Here is a 22,719-nt window from a genome sequence, read left to right as displayed (position 1 = left end):
GAGGAGGGGTGTTCAAACACAGCAAACAGCATTACTAGTAAATCCAACAGGTAAAACCAACAGATCTAAACGCCCTGGGAAAAGGAAGAGTTTCACATTACACCAAAAATATAGTGGATGGGGCCACCACAGAGAAGGTTCTGTCTCTGATCACCTCATGCAGAAGATATCTGGCTGTGTGTGTAGGTGAGACATCGTTGCTAGTTATGAAACTAGCTACACTTTTGTGACTCCTAAGGTGGAATAGAACCATCAAAGCTGCTGAATATATCTCTGTGCCTCAAATTGTACAGCTACATATACTCCAGGAGTGGGCAACCCATGGCTCTCTAGTTGTTGCTGGACTACAACTCACATCATCCTAGACCACTGGCCATGCTGGCTGGGGCTGATAGGAGTTGAAATCCAGCAGCATCTGGAGGACCACAGGTTCCCCATTCCTGAAATACACTCTGCAGAGAAGAAGACAGGAGGAGCAATCACTTCTGACTAGTAGTAGAAGCAATGGCCCTAATGATGTCATGGGGCGGGCCCTAGTGATGTCATGGGGCGGGCCCTAGTGATGTCATTAAGCATGATACATCAAGAATCACAGTTGCTTGGAGCATACAATTTAAAAAAATCTGATTGGAAATTAAGATAGAAATTTTAGCTAAAAGATGGAGCCTGGGTAGGGAACATTTAATCTAGCCTACTTGCTTTCAGCAAGAAGGGTTTAAGTGCCTCCAGGCCAGTCACCAGAAGGCCACTCTAGGGACAAAGGAGCCTAGTGTTGTGGAGACGTTAGATGGGAGCATTGGGGTGTAAAGATGGATGCTCCTGAAGGCTACAATTCTAAACACATGTACTAAGGGATTAAGCCCCATAGAACTCAACAGGACTGACTTCTGAGTAGATATAGTTTGGATTGTGCTGTTGGTAAAGCTTGACTAGGGATCCTCTGCAAAGACATCCATCTCCAAGCAGGGTTGGCAACCCCCTGCCTGGAATGCCCTGCCCTTATCTTTTAACGTGGCTGCTCCAAACTTCTTTACAGATTTGACTCTTCACTTCAGAAAGAGGTCTGAGAAATTAGTAAGAGTAATAAGTATGGTTTAAAATTGTTCTTTTCAATTCACTCTTGAATACACATCATACCTAGGGCAAATCCACACCATTCATTTAAAGCACATTCAACACCTATTTGAAGCACATGAGTCCCACCACAGAATCATGGGAACTGCAGTTTGTTAAGAGTGGTGAGAACTATAACTGTGAGGGGTAAACGACACTTCCCAGGATTCTTTAGGGAAAGGCGTGCACTTTAAATGCAAGTTGGATGTGCTTTAAATGTATTGTGTGAATCCACTTAATAAATTTTGCCTGCATGTAAATTATTTTAATTAATTTTTCAAAATGGAAATGAGCTATAAACTGTAGTGGGTGACCATGGGCTACTCACCATCTCAGCCTATCTGTCCCTCAGGATGAAAACAATGGAGAACCATGACCACCCCAAGGCATATTTAAAATGTAGAGGAAGTATTGTACAACCGTAGTGTGAAATCGGATACTTATTGGGACACAGTATGACAAAATATTTATATAAGCATGACTATCAAATATGTTCATTATTTACACAACCTGTAAAGATATTTATAGTGCAATCCTATGTTTGTATACTCAGAAGCAAGTCCCAATGTATTCAATGGGGCTTACTTAACCAGGGAAAACTGTACCCTGAAGTGATAAGGAACTTGTTCTTTTAACAAGCCTTTTAAGTTGAGACCTTATCCCAGTCTGTGTCTGTGTTAGAATTGCTTTTTAATATGTTTTTAAACCTTTTCTTTTAAAAAAAATGTTTTTAAACCTTTTCTCAAAAAAATGTTTTTAAAGCTTTTAAAAATGTTTTGTTTTAATATATTTTAAAGTCTGTTTTTATGATTTTTAAAGTGTTTTAGTGCTTTTGTTTGCCACCCTGAGCTCCTACTGGGAGGAAGGGCGGGATATAAATCAAATAATAAATAAATAAAAATAAATAAATAAACTTCATTCACTCAACCCAAAAATTCAGAATCATGCCACTTAAAGCTGTTTTGCAACTGTGCATACTTGTTTTATGGTTGTTGGTTTTTAAAGTGATTCATTTCTTATTGTGAGCTGCCTTGGTTTCCAATCACCAACCCTACCTCACAGGGTTGTTGGAAAGGACACACAGAGAGAGGTGTAAAAATACACCCCATATAATCCTAACCATGTCTACTCAAAAGTAAGTCCTAATGGAGTATTGGATTAAATACTTTCATATTTCATAGCCCAGGGTCTGACTCTTGCACAGAAGAGAAAAAAAAACTTTAAGCCATATTACTTACTCAAACTGCAAAATCTGAAAGCCTCCATTTTCTGACGTTGAAATTCAGCTTAGGCATGCCTGGAACAAGAAGTCACAACCTGGCTTCATTTATTGGCTACAATCCTGAAAGGGCGGAGTTAGAGCCAGAGCTTGAACAAGTTACGTTTTTAAAACTACAACTCCCATCAGCCCCAGCCAGCATGGCCACTGGATTGGGCTGATGGGAGTTGTAGTTAGAGCTAGGAGCTGTTCTAAACATCTGTAAAACAGATTTAACAGTCGTGCAGGGTTGACGTTTTGGTATATATCTCGGTAACCAGACCACCTAGAAACTTAATTTTTTTTTAAATTGAAGCTGAGAGTCCAGAGATTAAGGGACACTAGCCGGAGAGCCGGAGGGCCCCACCAAAACTGGAGACTCCGGCCAAAACCCGGAGACCTGATAACCCTACTTACATCCCTTAGTCTTGAACTTTTTAACATTAATTGTGGATTCTAGAGGTGGTGTTTCGAAAGTTGAGGAGTCTGATATTGTGCTGCTTACCACAGTTACATAGAAATAAGCTATACAGACAGTGCAAGGTGATGCATATGTACTCAGGAATAAGTCCCAATGTATTCAGTGGAGCTTACACCCTGGAAAGTGAATAGCAGTATTTGTGTATACAGAGAGAGAGAGAGATTGTTATGTGAAATTTTCTCCCCAAAACCTAGATTTACTGAGGTTCTGATGTTATCTTTTATAAAGTATTCTCCACCTTGCTTCCTTTATGTCCAGGCTGGACATACTGGCTCTGGATCCAATTACTTGGGTGACGTGATTTGTATTAAAAAGGCTGCATGCTGTACTTTTAAAAATCATTAATGGCAACTCCATTCTGTTAAATCATATAAGTACAGTAGGGCCCCACTCATACAGTGGGGTTACATTCCAGACCCCCACCTAAAACTGAAACCTGCCGAAAAGCGGAACTCATTCAATAGAATGGTGCCCAAGGCCCGGAAAAGTGAAACAAGCACCATATGAATGGGGCCTTACTCTAATTGAAAGCCCCTGTATTAGCGGGCTGCCGAAAAGTGGGGGCCTACTGTACTTGGTGGATGGCCAAGTTCTATCAGCCGCTGATAGGCTTTCAAGGAAATGTAAAGTTGTCCTGACACTCCATTCCAATGGTTGCAGTTGGATGATGATGGTGATGATAATGATGAATGGATGATGCCAGCTACAGAGCTGAGTTTAACATGGAGAAGCAGGGCAGAGTCTGTGTTCTTCCAAAGGAAAATAGAATTCCATAATATACATTTAAAATTTATTTGAAGTTTCTATGAAAAAAGGGGGTGCTATAGCAGAAGCAGGCTGTGTAAATCTAGGCTGGTTTTAATAATTGCTAGAGCATTACGGTGAGGCAGTAATTAATACCTGATTTAATATTCCAGGATATATATTATATGGGTTAATGCTGAAATGCAGACAAGCATAGAGGTGTTTGAGGGGAAATCTAGAAATGCCCCTCTTTTTTCACATGTGCTGATGTAATTATAATGACAATTATACTTTTCTAGTTTAGCTCAGGAAAACTGTGAAACGTCCATATGGGTGGTTCTTCTAATGATGGATCAGATCTTGAAATCTGCCTCAACAGCAGAAAAAAACATTTCTGCATCTGCCCTAGTTTTTTTGTTTTTGTTTTGCCTTTTCTATATTTGCCAGTGTAACAACGCATATATAGGATGTTGGAGAGAAAATGACATTTGAATGGGGCATAACCTTACTATCACTGTTATGTTAAATATATCACTCTGTCTAATTGGTTTTTTTTTTTAAAAAAAAGTTTATTTCATATCTATATATCGACATATAGGGCTTGATGAAGAACCTTCAAGGTACAAAAGTTCGTAAATAATGGGGGGAAAGCGCGCACACACACACCACAACACACACACACGAATCCATGATTCCAGTTCTAATGACAATCTGTCAGTGCCTTAGAGCTTTTGTCTTTGCTACAGCTCACTGAATGTTTTATTTTTCTTATAATTACAGTATCTTGCCTGCACTTTGTCCCTCTGATCCTTTGTTAAAGCCCAGATCACTGTGTGCAGACTGTGCTTGTAGGTGTGATTTATTGAGTGACAAGTAGCTGTAGGGTAGAATACACACCTCTGTACCTGAGTAAAGTATTAGACATCACAGAGCCGTGGGGTGGAGGCTGGGGAGATGAGCAGAAAAGGCAAAGAGCAGGAACACAGCAGCTCCTGGATACAGATCAGACAAGAGGTTCTGCCACAAATCACCTAGAAACATGTCAGACGTTGCATGTTTGTTGTTTTACACTGAGGGCACAGCCGTAGTCCAAAAGTATTGATTCTTTTCTTTGTACAGAGACAGAAACTGTCAGCTCTTGCAGGCTGACCTTGGTACAGCTCCGACAACTATTCCCCACCCTGCCTACCAGATGAACCCCACAGGAAAAGTCCAGGAAAGATATGCCAATGTCCGCTTCACACAAACAGAGAGAGACCCAAACCTCCTGGAGCAATCCCCTTCTTCCCCCAAGGGGGGGATCCACAGTAGTAGCTCTGTGTTATATATTCTATGACAGAGAATTTGATTCTCCCCCCACCTTTCCCTCCCAGAGACTGAAAAATTTAGAAGAAATTAAATAAAAATAATAATTCAAGATTAGTTTTAACAAACAACCCCACCCCCCCCAACACATGCGCAAATATTGGGAAAAGGCTCTGTTCATTTACTAAAGAAAAATTTCAATTTTTCTCCCTCCATGTGTCCTTGTTAAGCAACTGGCAAAGGGGAAATAAGAAACAGGCCTGTTTGTGCTAATCAGAATCAGAAATATTTCAATAGGATTGCAATTATTTGTGGTGCTCTAATAAAATGTGCACATAAAAATGTGACCACATCTCTGGGAATATTTGCGTTAAAGGTCTGAACTTTCAGTTGCCTTTTTATAGCAAACAGTGGCACATATGGGTTCATGGTGTATTTTCTGTGTTCAAATTCCCTACTCTTTTTATTTTTTAAGTTGCACATTGCAGGGGAAAGGTTAAATCAGCATGATTTAATGGTCCACCATCATCTGGCCAAAATATAAGGAAATAATGTCTTGTGAAAGGGGTGTGATCATTTGAAAGCATACCAGAATTGCCTAATTTCTGGAATAGTTTTGGCAGAGTTCCAAGTGTTATTTTTTGTGACAAATCTTGTTCTTCATCTGTTCCCTGATGCTGCACACTGCCATTTTGATTCTCCAGCTCCAAACTTTAGTGACTAATCAATTAGCGATAAGCTTTGCTATGGCTTTTTTGGGGGGGGGAAGGGGGAATGTCAAACTAATTTCCCTATGCCATCCCAGTTTTAACTAACAATTTAAAATGGCAGTTTTTCCACATGTATTCAGCATGTTGCTTTTTGTTTTTTAAGTGAGAGGCCTGATGTCTTGGTATTTTGAGTAAGCTCTGACACAGCTAGATAATGTAAACAGGAGTTTAGACAAGGGAAAGATGTTGCATATGTTAACAATTGCTAATGAGGAATGTGAATGCCTTTATCAGCTCAATAAATACATCAGGCCTGCAGTTTGTCTCTCATTGTGGACAATGGTAAAATGTAGGTGTACAGTGTATCAGAATGGCATCCTTGGTTTTAAGGGGGGAAATGTTGAAATAGTGACATCTAAATTTATGATTTGTCCATTTGCAAGGGATGCAAGTATTTTAAATTTGATTTTTATAATTTGATTAAAATTGTGTTTTTTTTAATATTTTGCTAACTCTTTAATTGTTTGCCTTATTTAAAAACACTTACACGGCACCTTTCTGATTTTTTAAAAAGGTGACTTACAACATCAGGATTAAGAACAATCCATCACAAAAGACCAACAATATGAAAGAGATTGGCACAGTAGATCAAAATTCAAAAATGTTTCAATATGTAATACAAATTTGAAAACAACACTATAGCAATCAAAATGGAACAGACAGAGCAGTGGTTAATTTCCCAAAGCCAACAGAAACAAACTGATTGTAGAAAACAGAGAGGCTGTTACAGGATTTCCTAAGAAGAAAGTTCCATTAATATTAGGTTGTGCTCCTAATGGAGGCTGATAGAACCCCCATAAAATTGAAACTGCAGCTGGGCCTCATCAATAGACCTTAACAATGCAATCCAAACCCAAGATCCAACAGGTTAAGAGAGTTTGGATTTGCCAGATGAGCTTGGGCCTATACTGACCTAAGTCTCCCATCCTAGCTTAGCCAGTGGAATTTAAGCCAGCAGAACTCACACCAGTGTAAGTCCCCCAAAGGAAGTTTGTTTTGTGGGGGGATGGTATTGCAAGGAGATACTTAGCTATTCCTAACCCTGTTCAGCTTGTTCATGTGACCTTGGGCCCAATCCTTAAAACTCAGACCCATACTTGCCTGCCAGCTTGGGCTGGTAGTAGTCCCTCCCAGAAGCTTCTGAATGGAATTTGGATTAGGGGTAATGTACACAATGCTTCTTTTGGTTGAAAAAATGAGGTGCAGGTTCTAATATCTTTATGAAAGTGCCATGGGTGCCAGAACAAAATAATTGCCATGGGCAGTTACTCCATAACACTGAGAGTACCATCACAGAAAAACAGTGAATGTACACCAGCCTAAGTTACACCAGCTTCCTACAGTTAGGATTGCATTGCTAGTGTTGCAAGGGGCTTTCTTATTGTAGGCACCATTGGTTGCCACAGCTCTGTTACTAAGGTTTATAGCCAATGAAAGTCATGCTATGCCAGCAAACTAGGGCATCACCACCACACCACCTGCTGGAACTCCTCAACCACTGCCCTTGGTCAATACTGACATTACCTTGGCAATTCAGATGTAGGACAGTTTTAGATAATAGCCCCTCTAGCAGGCTTTTACTTTGATTATGAATGAAGAAATTTTCTAGATAGCGCTGTACAGAAAATAAATTAAAATTTCTTTTTCATTTTTTAAAAATCCAACATGACTGTTATTATTCTCAAATGTTAGTTCTTGGATTGTATGGCCACTAAAAACCTGCATCAGATGATTATGTTTAATTACATTTTGATCATTATTTTTTTGAGCGTGGTGGAATGTAATTTTGTCAGGACTGGCTGGGGTCATAGTAAGTCTCTTCCAAACCTTGCGTTTACTAGATCAGAACTATAGATTAAAACAAGATCAAACCAAGGGAAAGAGGCCTTTGTGTGTTATTAACGTGTAGCAAATTCCAAGTCAGATCCAGGAATACAAATGCTAGCCATCACCAAAGAGTTGGTGTAAGGGTGGGGAGACACAAGGGTTGAACATATCTTGGAGCAAAGAATAATGCAACAGAAAGGAAATTCACAGAACTTATGGTCTGAACACTGAGAGTTGCCTGATTTAGACCTAATGCAGTCGATACTGATATTTGTGTTGGCCCGGGGACGTCATTGCCAGTCAGTTCTGCTGATAGAAGCCTGCTACTGGTTTTAAGGCTCTGATTTCTGATACGAACAAAGTAGCCACTTGGAGAGGACATCCTTATGGTTTTCAGACTTCATACAACTATTCTTCAGGAGAAGCTTTAATTCTGGTCAATTGTCTGTTATGTTGCAGACTGACCTTGGTACAGTAGGTAGTCCTATTCCCCTCCTTGCTCCTTTTCTCTTGTGTTTTTTTGATTGAAAGCCTAGACAAGGGCTGTCTTGTTTTAACTGACAGTCATGTATGTAAGCCACTCTGGGAGCCCTTTTGGCTGAAGAGCAGGGTGCAAATGCTCTAACTAAAATGCTCTAACTATTGTTAGAAAAACATAAAATGGGCCTACAGATGCTGGACTTATTTTCATACAATATAAAAAAGTTGCACAAGATCCTCCTGATTGCTGACATGCATATGCATGGTATGCATGTCAGCAATCATGTGGCATTCAATTTTAACCACACCTGTCATTAAGTAAATGTCCGGCAGATGAGACTTGAGGGCCCCTGTGTAGCAGAATCTGTATAAAGGCTACAGTCCTCATAAAATTCATTCAATATATTGATAAAATGGCCATAAAGTCTGCTTTCAATATAGGTTCTTTGTTCTTGACTGAAACTTAGTAGTTTACTTGGTAACCTGTTGCCACATCTGTTCCCCTTTCCATTGGGCAGGATACACACAAGTGGTACATTTACAGCATGATTTTCTTCTTTGGAAATGTCACTTGGTTTTTGTCTTGTTAGTTTCTCATTTGATTTCTTAGACGTGGTTATGAATCACTATCTAATGTGTAGGTCTTTTGAAATCCCACCCAAGGTTTATTGTCAGTAACAGGCTAGTGGCCTTATGTGGACTTTCCATGAATAAAACAGATTGATGAGCCATTTTATGGCATTGCAAGCTTGTATTATAAATACATCATCTTTTTTAGTAATTCAGTGTGAAGAAGAATCTAATGAGCTACAAGACATGATATTTTGTATAACCTGAAAATGCTGTTTAGCTGACTGGTTCAGAACAATAAATTGTAAAATTTCCAACGTTTTCTCCCTACTTTTAGTGGTACTTTTGAAATCCAAAGTACCATGAATCAAAGCTGGAATAACAATAAAACTCAGTCAGAAGTATGAATCGTTTAGGTTTCAAAATTTAATAAACCTGATTTGATTTTGGTTTTGTACATTAAAGAGCTTTGCACATTGTGTTGTTTCTTTAAATAAATTCAGAGTTGTAAAATCCATATTACTCATGCTATGATGTCTTTCTTTTTCAAACTATGGACATTAAAGAGTAAAGAGGTAAAAAAATAAGTGGAAAGAAATAAAGCAAGCATACTAATTTGTAACAAAAGAGAATGTATGTTTCACTTCTTCCAAATGTGTTGTTCACATGTCTGCTTAGAAAAATATGCATATACGTACACATAAATAAATCAGTGTAAGCTCATTGTGACAAGACAAGAATGGAACTTTCATAGTAATTCTAACTAAATTTAGCAGGTTCTCTTATAGATTTGACTGAAAAGGTTTACTCAAAAATAATCCCAAGTGATTGCAGTAAGACTTATTCCTAAATAAGTATGCCTAAAATTTGCATACATGCATAGCTGAGTGCATCAACTTGCTATGTTTGCATACAATGTCTATATTGTTAGTCATTCCATCAGAAAAAAACACATTATGACAGCTTTTGTAGGGATCATTCAGGAAATAATGCTTGCCTCCTCTCCTGTTAATAGGATTATACATTCCATCATGCAGCACAGAATTCCTCCTCTTTTCAGTTTCATTCTTTTTATTGTTTGAATGAGATAAAAGATAAACGCTAGGATCCAAAGGACAGTTGTATATGTGTGGGAATGAACTGCAAATACAGCTGAAGTTTTACTTCCTTTTTTTCTGCACCCAAACCACTTTTAAAACTGCAAAGCAATTTGTCTGTTCAAAGAAAAGTGAAAGTAAAACCCCATCTCTGTTTGGGCTTCTCTGTCATGTATATGCCCATTATTCAGTTCCTCAGTAGTGCGGTTAGGGTTGCCATATTCCCGTTCCACAAATTAGGACTGGCTAATTTGCATATTATGCAAATTATTTATTAATTATGCAAATTAAGTATATTAATGGTTGCATTGTCCAGTTCTTTTGTTTTTGTGCCTAGTAATTACCACCCAAAACTGGAGAAGGGTGTGAGGAATCTTTTTTCTTTAAACTTAAATTTTTAGCCTTAAATGCCTAGACCAGCCTTTCCCAACTAGTGGGCCACCAGATGTTGCTGGACTGCAATTCCCATCTTTCCTGACCATTGGCAATGCTGGTTGAGGCTGATGGGAGTTGTGGTCCAACAACATCTGGTGGCCCACTAGTTGCAAAAGGCTGGCCTAGACACTAGTTTCCAACACTTTGAAATATTTATTTATTTATTTATTAAGATGTTATATATCCTGCTCTTCCGCTGTTAAAAACAGAGATCAGGGCAGCTTACAGACATAATAAAAAGAATAAAAATACACAATCAATATAAAAAATAATAAAAACACAAAATAGGGGGGGGAAACATAAAACAACAATATAAAAATCCAGCATAAAACAAAAAGCCAGCAGTTAAAAGCAATATTGTGACCGATAAAAGTTGCCTTTATCAACAATTAGGAAATGTGAAATGAACACACCACTTCAACCTGTAATGTAGATAGAAATCAAGATTTCAATATTATCAGATCAGTCAATAATCTTATCTAAAGGGAGTATGTGAGCATATGAGAAGGGTCTTTAGTACACTGAAATGCAGGGAAATGCAGCCTTTTATGATAAAGACTGGAACTTGATGGAGACTTGAGTCTGGTACATCTTTTTTAAAAATGCAGCGAATTACAGAGATCTGGCAAGCTGTGCTAACATTAGACAGGGCAGCTTGTAGTGAGAAAGAGAGGTGTACCTTACCCACCCAGCCATTTTCTGACTTCCATGACTAATGCTGCTGCTGGTGTCTGCTGAAGGAGCTAAAGCCCCAGCTTGCATTGTTCCCAAGAACCTAGCATAGCAGTGGGAATGGCAAAGATCTCGGCCACTGCCAGGGGTCAAACATGTAGCATCAAGAGGGGGAAAAACACATAGTAAGCAAATAAGTTTTCCCAGGGTGATGAGTGTGATGTGAATTGTTCCATTCCTATTGGTCTTAAGAGAGGAAAAGGTTGCATCCCCGCACTGCATTGAATATGTATCTAGCCAGCCAGCCAGCCATCCCTGGGGAGGAAATGAAGTAGAGTGATCTCTGGTGGGGAGATACCTACCAGTCATTTTGAACGATATATATTAAAAAATAATTTTTAACCTTTTTTGAGTTGCTGAACTGAGGCTCTGCTGGGCAACGGGGTGAGTGACCCTTCATTCCAATGCAACTTTACCTGGGAGTAAGCACCATTTAACAGCATGGGGGCAGAGATGAAAAATGCAAATGCTAATACCTCAGCTTTTTCTACAGAGAGGTTTGCTTTTATATAGTTGCACACCACCCCAGTCTCCAAGCGGTGAGAGATCTCCAGGGGTCCCTGCACTTGCCCAGGGTTTGGTTTCCTTGGAAAGAAAGTCAGTAGATTCTGTGGTGTCTTTATGAAATATGGTTTATTTACACAAACATTCACAGCCAGAGCATAACATGGAGGGGTTCAAAGCATCAGCAGTCCAAGGGATCTTGCTTTTCCATCAGGCTTATAGGAGGCATCCTGAAGCCATCATGCAGGGAGCAGGCCTCTCTGCATGTCTGTAGTTCCCAGCCTTTCCTTAGACTAAGTCACAAGTCCCTCTTTTGGCCTCAGGAGGCATGGGGCTCTCCTGAAGAGTTTCAATAGCAATAGGATCTCTCTGTCCAAAATCTATTCACTTGTTAATGGGCACTTGATAGACCCATTCGCTCACCTGGCCACTCTATTAGATTACTAAAGACTAGTCTGACCAATAGGGCAGGTTTCTTCCTTTGCAGATCCCAAATCAGAGGCTAGCGAGGAGATTCATAGAAACCATCCATCTCCTCCCCCAAAACCATAATATCTTGTATTAAGACACATACCCTGAGACAGAGAGGCAATTGAGATGAAGGCTGCTTCTCCTTGCTGACTCAACCAGAGAGTGAGCTATAATATCTGGATAAGGGTTGGAGCTGCACGTATTGATCAAATGAAAGTGTGCAGTTTTCTAAAGTGCCTAGATTCTGCATATGCAGCAGGCAGGCAGAATAAAGGTTCTAGGCTCAAGGTTCTAGTTTTGGTGTACAGGATACCTGAAAGACTGTCTTACCCCTTATATACCCAGCCGATCACTGAGCTGTGCAGGTGAGGACCTCCTGCAGATACCATCTTATCAGGAGGTTCGTTCTCTACAATATAGGAAACGGACCTTTAGTATGGCAGCACCTACCCTGTGGAATTCCCTCCCCTTAAATATTAGGCAGGCGCCATCTCTGCTATCTTTTCGGTGCCTTTTGAAGACTTTCCTCTTCCAACAAGTCTTTTAAGTTGAGACCTATCTGCGTCTGTGTTAGAATTGCTTTTAATATGTCTTTTAATATCTTTAACCCTTTTTAAAAAAATGTTTTTAAAGTTTTTTAAAATGTTTTTAACGTTGTTTTGTTTTAATGTATTTTAAGGCCTTTTTATGATGTTGTAAAGAGTTTTTAGTGTTTCTGTTTGCCGCCCTGGGCTCCTGCTGGAAGGAAGGGCAGGGTATAAATAAATAAATAAATAAATAAATAAATAAATAAATAAATTTATTTCTTGATTTTTCTAGGACGGCTGTGGTATCCCTCATTGGCTAAGAGCAATGGAAGACGAGAGTAGGCTGATTTCTCACAAAATCATTGTTCAGAAAACTGTCTCCACATTTTGCCTTGTATCTCTGGATCCACAAAGGCTAGAGACTTGCTTTTTTTTTTTTAATGAAAACTGGGAATCTGGGACACATAATAGGCTAAGTGGGCACCAGGAAACATGGCTAGAATCCGAGTAAAACCTGGCTAACTGAGCAATATGGCAACCCAAAGTGAAGTGCTCCAGGATTTGGGCAAAGTGCTTTCATTCACCTCCTTATCTTCACTATTGCCATTGCCCTCTATGTGTTCAATCTGCACAACTACCCAGAGCAACAGCACAAGGTAGGCAGAGAATGCTGCTCCATCTTTTCACTCTTGTCATTGTTTAACATCAGCTGTCACTGGTGTGGTGCCTCCAGATATTTTGGAAAACAACCTCCACCAGGCACAGCCAGCATGGAAATGGTCAGGGATGAGTTGGAGTCCATAACATCTGGAGAGCTGTGGGTTAGAGAAGGTTGGTTTACATGCTTGGACAGAGCAAGTGAAAGGGCAACAACAGCAAAGAGAAGGAGGAGCAGCACTAGGAGGACCAGAAGGTTGCAATGGGTCCCCTGCAAAAATGCAGGCCTTGGCAAGACCCAACTATGACTTCCTTTGGCACCAGCCCTGTGAAAGTGAGCTAAGTCCTTAAAGCCTTAGAATCACAGTTCATGTTAATATGCTACCATTTTAAATTTATTTTTACTATATATGTTGCCCTTTTATCGAAAAGTATCACAGGCAGAGCTTGGAAGATTACTTTTAAAAAGGAATAAATTACACTTACAATTACATGGCCCAAAAAAGTAGTAATTGCTGTTACAATTCAATTGCTTTGAAAGTAACTGATTACTTTACTTTTTCTCAAAAGTAATCACTACAACATTTCAGTTACTTTTTTAAAAAAAGTCTACAAGGTCAGCTGCTGGACATCTAAGTAGCCTAAAACAACATTAAAAATAAACACACATACAGAGGTAGTAGAATAATTCTTTTTAACCCTAAGATAGCAAGGGTGGTCTCTCCGCTGGTAAGGGAGGTGAGGAGGGAGGCAGAGGCCACTACTCAGATTTTTGCACATCAAACCAAGTGCAACACACACACACAACCAGCAATCATAATATCTCTCACTTAACCACCTCCCAGACCCTGCGCTGCCGGCAACTAAGGGGCACTCACCCAAGCAAACATTTTCCCCTGAGATGCAAAAATGCAGCAAGGTAGCCAGAGAGGGTGGTGGTGTATTAACACGCACACACACACACACACTGTCATCTTTCACCTCCATGGTTCTTTGTCTCCATTCTGCTGCTGCCTCCTCCTCTAACTTTATCCATGTTCTTGCCCTCCAGCTCCTTTTTCCCTCCACTCCATTCTTCACCACCACCATCCATTTTTTTAAAAAAAGTTTTCTCCACTTCACCCTGTCTCACTCTCCACCTCCTCCCTTGTCGCCTCCTACCCACCCACAGAGCATGAGGGAAGAGCGACACTGCACAGAAGCCCAGTTTGAGGCACATGATTTTCATCCACAAATCAGAGGAACAGAAGACTTCCCCTGCTGCACCCCCACAAGTAATGCCCAAAGGTAATGCTGGAAACATTACAGTTACTCCACAAAAGTAATAACATTACTCCCAGTTCTATTACAGTCAAAATGTAAAGGAATTACCCACTCAAAAAAGTAATGAATTACTTCCAAGCTCTGGTCATAGGTGACAGACGCTCCCCACCCTCTTTTTTTAAAAAATATTTTTTGGATGCTGTGGCAGTACTCTTCCAAACAGCCTGGCAACTGTGTCTTCCCCGCATTGTTCTGGATGTTTTGGGAAAAGAATGGTGCCAAGGGGGAGAAGTCTCACTGCTGCAGCCAAAAACAATTTTCTTAAAAAAAAATAAAAATGGAAAGCTTGCTGTTGCTTTTCTTGTAATACCCTTGTTACAATGAACCAACACACTGTGTTGTATAGGGTTTCAGAGACTATGTGACTTTGAATGCCTTAGTGTACTTTCCCCCTTTTACTTGCACCATAAAAAAAATTACAATTAGTCAGACCTGGAATAAATGGATGTCTAGTTCTAAAGTTGAAAACTAGTCAACTTTATAGTTCTTACATAATCAAAAACCTTCCACTGGCATCAATGCTTCACTTGGTCTGTACAAGGGTAGAGTCAAAACTTCAGAATTTGGTCTCAAGATTGGGAGGCCCACAGTTCAAAGTAGTTCAAATTATGTTGTACAGTCAAAGGAATTTTGTCATATGGATAATGCATATATCCAGCAATTGGCCCTTTCAGTGCCTCATTTGTAGAGGGTCTGAAAGTACACAGCTATAGAGCTGTGTATTAGTTGGCTGATTAGTTGTGACCTCTGTCACGGGAAGTCACATATCCTTTCCCTGTTAGGTCACTTGCCACAAGACTAGAGGAGATGAGTCACGTATCTTTTGAAGTAGACAGTACATGGTCATGTTGTGTCTACACACAAGGTCAGGTCATGACTCATAGTAAACAACTGGAAAGTATCCTCAGATGAGGTAGCACCACCTATGGGCCATTATAAGAGACAACTCATGTCAGTCACCTCTGGCTATAAAGACACAATACACAGAGATACACAGATCCAGAGGCACAGAGATAGGAGACATCAACCAACACACATCAGTGGTATAGACTGTGTGAAGACCTAGGGAGGGCGGCTGGACTGGCTCACATGAGGCCCCCATCCCTATCAGGGAGAGGGACCTCCCCCCATAACTGAGATTGGTAATGTATTATCTACTATGAAGGGTCTTAATGCTGATCTGAATAAAAGCCACATTGATTAGCACAGCTGGTGTCAAACCTCATCATAAAAGAACAGCTGCCTCCCCGCCCCCAGCAGAATCCAAATTGTTATTCAAGAGATGTGGCTCAAGGCATTATGTAATGGTAGGCCAAGCTATGGCTTTGTATAAAGGAGAAAGAGTGTGGCTACACAGAGCAAAAAATGCAGCTACTTCATTTCTCCCCTGGTCTTGCTGCTGTTGTGCTACCTGGAGAAACCTTGAGCTGTCAAGGCTTGTTCTTGGTTTACTGTTCATGGTTTTTTGGGAGGTGGAGTGAAGCAGCCATGATTTTTGCTCTGTGTACCCACACTCTTTCTCTGGCTTGCTTAGCCATGGTTTGGCTTAGCATTACCTGCAAACTGAGCTATTGAATCACCCTTAACATATCCATTAGTCTCTAAGGGCCTCACTCTTTTCTTGTAGATTCTATGCCTCAAACTGAATTGAAGTTGTAAGAAAATAATCAAGGGATGCAGAAGATCAGCTCCCAAAGAGGCACATGTTACTGTTATTAGGACTAGGACTTCTACACTATGTTATAATTCTTTTGGTATGGAGCATTTTGGTGACTGAGTACCAGTTATTATAGTGCTCGTAATAGTTTGATGTGTTGGACAGCATTTCTACAATAAAGATAAAAAAGCTTACTACCATTACTTATGGAAATTAGATGAGCAAAAAGTATTCTTTGCCCTCTGAATGGGGTGGCTAAAGACCAACATGTGTACATAAATAAATGCAAGATTGTTTTAAGGTGGGGAGTGGTGTTGGTGTTACTTTAGTGCTTCTGTTGCCTGATTTGGTCCCTAGAAGAGTCACCAAGAGTCTTGTTCTGTTCTTTGCAAAATGTTGTGGGGCAGAGTGGAGGGGTCCAGCTGCCTCCAAGTTTCCTGGTATTTTAAATTCCAGGGCAGAGGCTGTGGGAAGAGTGGAAAATGTTCTTTTTTCATTGCAGTTAGCTTCCTCTTAACCTGTGTGCAGTGGGTGAATCTCAAATGAGAGCTGCCATTACTTCCTTTTTTTACACAATGTTATAGTTTTTAAGCTACTTTTTAAAAAATGCCTTTTCACAAATCTGCAAAGTCCTTGATGTATAGACTTCCATCATTAGTCCGTGGCTCGAAAGGAGCATTCCTGTCAGAAGGATGAGGATACACACTGCAACATTTTGCTTAAGATGTGGAGCTTGGAAGTAATTAGTTACAAAAAATAAATTACTTATAATTTATTATTTTTTTGAGGAACAAGTGGGTAATTTCTTTACATTTTTATTGTAATAGAACAAGGAGTAATTGTAATGTTTCTAGCATTACTTTTGGGAGTTACTGGGGGGAGGGAGCAGGGGAAGTCTGCTCCTGTGATTCATGGATGAAAATAATGTGCCTCAAACTGGGCTTCTGCACAGCATCGGTCTTCCCTCATGCTCTCTGGGTGTTGAGGAGGCAACAAGGGAGGAGATGGAGAGCGAGATAAGGGTGGAGTGGAGAAAACAATTGAAAGAAAAATGGACAGTGGTGGAGAAGAATGGAGTGGAGGGAGAAAGGAGCCAGAGGGCAAGGATGTGGATGAAGGAGGAGAAGGAGGCAGCAGTGGAATTATTATTATTTATTTAATTTGTATCCCGTCCTCCCGCCCAGCAGGAGCCCAGGGCGGCAAACAAAGCGCTAAAAACACTTTAAAACATCATAAAAAACATCTTAAAATACATTAAAACAAAACAGTGTTAAAAACATTTTTAAAACAACTTTAAAAAAGGCTTAAAAGCATTATTAAAAAACATATTAAGCAATTCTAACACAAACGCAGACCGGGATAGGTCTCAACCTAAAAGGCTTGTTGAAAGAGGAAAGTCTTCAAAAGGTGCCAAAAAGATAGCAGAGATGGCATCTGCCTAATATTCAAAGGGAGGGAATTCCACAGGGTAGGTGCTGCCATACTAAAGGTCCGTTTCGTATATTGTGCAGAACGAACCTCCTGATAAGATGGTATCTGCAGGAGGCCCTCACCTGCAGAGCTCAGTGATCGGCTGGGTATATAAGGGGTAAGACGGTCTTTCAGGTATCCTGGTCCCGAGCTGTATAGGGCTTTGTACATCAAAACTAGAACCTTGAACTTGGCCTGGTAGCAAATGGGCAGCCAGTGCAATTCTTTCAGCAGTGGGGTGACATGTTGGTGATACCCTGCCCCAGTGAGCAGTCTCACCAGCTGCAGCTTCTGGACCAACCTCAAGGGCAGCCCCACATAGAGCGCATTACAGTAATCCAGCCTGGAGGTTACCAAAGCTGGTAAAAGGCACTCCTAGCCACTGAGGTCACCTGGACCTCTAGCAACAAAGAGGGATCCAGGAGAACCCCCAGGCTACAGACCTGCTCTTTCAGAATGAGTATGACCCTATCCAAAGCAGGCAATTGACCAATTATCCGAACTCGGGAACCACCAACCCACAGCGCCTCCGTCTTGCTAGGATTCAGACTCAGTTTATTGGCCTTCATCCAGCCCACTACCAAGTCCAGGCAGCAGTCCAGGGCTTGCACGGCCTCCCCCAATTCAGATGTCATGGAGAAATAGAGCTGGGTATCGTCAGCATACTGCTGACACCTCGCCCCAAAGCTCCTGATGACTGCTTCCAAGGGCTTCATAGAGATGTTAAACAGCATGGGGGACAAGATGGTACCCTGCGGCCAGGGCCAGCCCCAGACATGCCAGGGCCCTTGGGCACCAGCTTGCCCTGGCACGCATGTATGCATGCACACATACACACGTGCGTGTGTGCACCCAGGGCCAGCCTCAGACATGCTGGAGCCCTTGGGCAAAAGCCTACGCCAGGCCCCAGCGCTCCCCTTCCGCGATTCTCGCACAGTGAGAGCTTCGGGACTCCGCCATTCCCTTGCTTAACTTACCTTTTTCTGCGGTTGCGCACGCAGCGGTGCCCTTAAGAAAGATGGTTGCTGTTTCCCTAAGGAGCTGAAGCCTCTGCTGCCATCTTGGTTATGGCAGGGATGCGAGCGCGCAGCATGCATGTGTGCCATCAGCCAAGATGGTGGCAGAGACTTCAGCCCCTTAGGAAAATCTCAGCCGCCATCTTTTTTTTTTTTTACAATAATTTTTATTCAAATTTTCATAAAACATACAAAACAAAATCATAAAACATTCAAAGACAAAAAACAAAACAAAACAAAAATGATTAAACAAAAAAATAAAATGTTGACTTCCCATTTGTCACAGATCAAATCAGTTATAGGTCTACAATATATAACAATCCTGTCTCTTAAATTATATTATAAAATCACTTTCCTCCAGTAGTTATCTTAATTAATCATCAAATCTCATAAACATTACTTTATTCTTTCCACAAAAAGTCAAAGAGAGGTTTCAATTCTTTAAGAAATATATCTATCAATTTTTCTCCAAATAAACATGTCGATTAATCCATCTCGTTAATAATAATAATAATCTTATTGTCATAACCATAGTCCAAATAAACATATCGATTAATCCATCTCATCAAAATCTGTTAGGTCCAATAATTTCAATAGCCATTATTCCATTATCCATATTAATTCCATCTTCCATCTTCAATAGTCCTGTTAAGTCCAGTAATTTCAGTGTCCAATCTTCCATTATCAGTATTCCATAATAATCTTGCTGTCATAGCCATAGTCATATAATAAGAGTCTGATGGGAATTTCCTCTATCCCAAATATTTTCTTGCCATCAATTCTGAATAAGTTGCTGAAATATTGTTGTAAAGTCATATCTCTGTTCTTCTTTTTTACAAAATACACTGGCTCATCTCTTGAGAGTTTTTCCATTGTCACATGGCTGCAGTTAATTCCATAGATTTTCTCTATATCAAGCTCCATCACGTCATTCCAGTCCAGAAGATTATCCAAGCCATTGATAACTTTATCTCTAATATCTTCATTAATTTCTTCAGAGATAACGTTAAATTCCAAACAGTAGATTTTATTTCTAATATCCATAAACTCCAGATCTTTTTCCAATTCCACATTTGTTCCAATCTCCAGGGCTTGTATCTTCCCTTTATTTTTTCTTTTCTCATCTGTGATCTCATTCTCCTCTCTCACAGGATCCCCTATTTCTTTAAGCTCCTGCGTCATTTTGCTCAGTTCAATTTTCAGCTCCTTACTGCCCTGTCGCAGGGTTTGTTTCGTTATCTCAATCTCATCCATTATTTTCTGAAACATAATTACTTCCAGATTCTCAGCCACTTTCTTGATTGCCATTTTTAAAACCACGAAAACAAAACAAAACAAAAATAAAGAAGAACCACTTCTTATTTCAGCAACAATTGGGTTAATATTCCAGGCTTGATGACATCACAGTATAAACAGAGCAGCCTGCCTTATCTCTCTATGTTCAAGAATACAAAATAAATTTAGTTCCCAGCATCAAAACAGTTAGTGGCGTCGTGAAGAAGCAGATTCGTCAAAATAAAATAGACCAAAAAGAGAATAGTCCCAGACAATATAATGTTCCTCGGAATAGAAATCCCTCTTCTGTTTATATCTTTAGAATGCACTTCCAGGACAGCTTTTTGCAATAGAAACAGAGATAAGCTGTTAATTTCATGAATAACAGAGAAGAGTTATAGCTCACCCAGAAGTTCTTTAAAGCTGATTCATTTGACAAATCTCTTTTTGCTGCAACAATTTAAACCAAGTAAAAAAAATAATAGAAAGAAGGGTGCTTGCCTGTTAGTCCGTTTTCTCTTTGAAGAAAAGATAAACGTATCGCATTAATCAGATAGAGCTTGTTCGGAAGTCCGTCTGGCATTGCTGGCTGGACCTTTTCTCATAAATTAATGAAATCCAGTCCTCCCAACAAAAACAGGCTTTTGAGGTTGATCTCTACGTTTCTCCCTGCCCGGGAGAAATTTCATCAGTCAAAAAAAAAAATGTTCTGACTGATTTATATCTGAATAAGCTTCTTTTGAGGCGGGAGCCCGTCTCAAAAGCAGGCACAAGCGAAGTCACCCTTCCCGGAAGTTCACTCAGCCGCCATCTTTCTGAAGGGCACTGCTGCGTGTGCAACCACAGAACAAGGTAAGTTAAGCAAGGGAATGGCAGAGCCCCGGAGCTCTTGCCGTGCGATCCGCGGCAGCGATCCTGCCACAAATCGTGGAAGGGGAGTAGAGGGGCCCCTGTAGCCTCACGGGCCCTCGGGCCAGTGCCCCACCTGTCCACCCCTTGGAACCGGCCCTGCCTGCGGCACCCCATAGCACAGCTGCCAGGGGGCCAAAAGACAGTCACCCAATGCTATTCTCTGAGAGCGACCCTAGAGATAGGATTGGAACCACTGTAAAACAGTGCCTCCAGTACTCAGCTCACCAAGTCGCCCCAAAAGGATACCATGGGCAATGGTATCAAAAGCCGCTGAGAGATCAAGTAAGAATAACAGGGTCGCACTTCCCCTGTCCTTCTCCCGATAAAGGTCATCCATCAGGGCAACCAAGGCCGATTCAGTCCCATAACCAGGCTTGAACCCAGACTGGGATGGGTCAAGATTATCTGTTTCATCCAAAAGTGCTTGCAGTTGCTGCTCCACAACCCTCTCAATCACCTTCCCTAAGAAGGGTTTTTTTGCAACCGGTCAGTAGTTGTTACAAACCAATGGGTCCAGTGTGGGCTTTTTCAGGAGTGGTCGGATCACCGCCTCTTTCAAAGTGGCTGGAACCACTCCCTCCTGCAATGATGCGTTGACACCACACCATGTAGGATGCACTCGGTCAGAGCCCCTCGGCAAGCTTTAATAAGCCAAGAAGGGCAAGGGTCAAGAGGACATGTTGTTGGCTGCATCATCGCAAGCACCTTGTCCATGTCATCAGGCTGCATCAACTGAAACCGTTCCCAAGAGGTTGCAGCAGACGTTGCACTGCACACCTCATTGGGGGGGGGACTACAGTAGATGTGGATGGGGCATCAAGATTGCTATGGAGGCGAGCAACTTTACCTTCAAAATGCCTTGCAATAAATTCACAGTGGGCCTCCATTTCCTGAAGTTGATGTCAGCAGACCCCTGACACTGTGGAAAAGCTCCATTGGACAGCTACTTGAGGATGTGATGGAGGCAGAGAAGTGGGCCTTCTTCACTGCCCTCACCGTCACACAGTAGGCACAGTTATGATGCTTTACTCATGCCCAATCAGTCTCACAGCACATCTTTCGTCACTTGAGCTCTAGCCGTCGTCCAGCCTGTTTCATTGCCCTTAGCTCACTGGTGTACCAAGGTACAAGCCGGGCTCCACAGTGCTGGAGAGGGCACTCGGGGGCAACCATGTCAAGAGCCCGACGCGCCTTGCTGTTCCACAGCGTAACAAGGGCTTCAACAGGGTCACCTGCTCTATGTACTGGGAACTCCCCAGGGCATTCAGGAATCCAGTGGATTCCATTAGGAATGGAGATAAAAAAACTGTGGAGTTGAGAGACGGCAATGTGTGTGTATGTATGTTAATACTTTGTTTGTACTTAGTGCACGAAGCAGCCTCTGCCACTCTCCCTGGCTACTCTGCTGCATTTGTAATGTTTAAACTTTTTTGCACCTTGGGAAAATGCTTGCTTCGGTGGGTGTGCCTCAGCTGGTGGCAGAGCAGGGTCCAGCTGAGTGAGAGAGATGATGCTTGCTGGCTGAGAGTCTGTGTGTGTGTGTAGGACGCTGCACTTGGTTTGATGTGCAAAGATCTGAGCAGTGGCCTCTGCCTCCCTCCCAGCCTCCTTTACCAGTGGAGAGACCACCACTGCTATCTTATAGATAAAAAAAATTCTATTACCTCTGTTATGTGTGTTTATTTTTAATGTTGTTTTAGACTACTTAGGTGTGCAGCAGCCAAGGCCAGAACTTTGTAGCCACTCTAGGTTGATTTTTTTTAAAGTAACTTAAATGTAATTGTAGTGATTACTTTTGAGACATGGTAAAGCAATCAATTCCTTTCAGAACAATTGTAATTGTAATGATAATTTATTCCTTTTTGGGGCAATGTAGCATTATAATTTATTCCTTTTTAAAAGTAATCTTCCAAGCTCTGTTAAGGTGTCATAGTTTTTCTCGATTCTCGCATATACTATATTCAGTTGACTCTCCTTTGGCATGGTTGACCATAATCATTTAATGTAGATACACTTTTGGATGCTGTGATTTTCATTAGTTGTGCCTCCTCTGTACCATAGACAAGTACAATCTCTTTACAAAACTGCCAGCAAG

The 22,719-nt window shown here is 41.0% G+C and overlaps 1 protein-coding gene across 18 annotated transcripts in view; it reads left to right on the top strand.

Moving 5' to 3' along the window:
• BNC2 (basonuclin zinc finger protein 2) overlaps positions 1-22,719 on the top strand; it is a 626,204-nt gene that overhangs the window by 327,136 nt on the left and 276,349 nt on the right. Inside the window, exon 1 of one of the 18 annotated variants that reach the window (XM_061630505.1) lies at positions 12,771-12,970. The exons of 16 other annotated variants lie outside the window; for them this stretch is intronic. The gene's annotated coding sequence lies outside the window, so the exon portion shown is untranslated. Of the gene's footprint in view, positions 1-12,770; positions 12,971-22,719 lie in introns of those variants that run through there. One more of the 18 variants, XM_061630558.1, reaches the window with a different exon arrangement.

This window comes from Rhineura floridana, chromosome 1 (genome assembly GCF_030035675.1).
Source record: "Rhineura floridana isolate rRhiFlo1 chromosome 1, rRhiFlo1.hap2, whole genome shotgun sequence".
Lineage (NCBI taxonomy): Eukaryota > Metazoa > Chordata > Lepidosauria > Squamata > Rhineuridae > Rhineura > Rhineura floridana.
The sequence above is the reverse complement of the archived record's forward strand: the minus strand, read 5'-3'. Positions and strand labels throughout refer to the sequence as shown.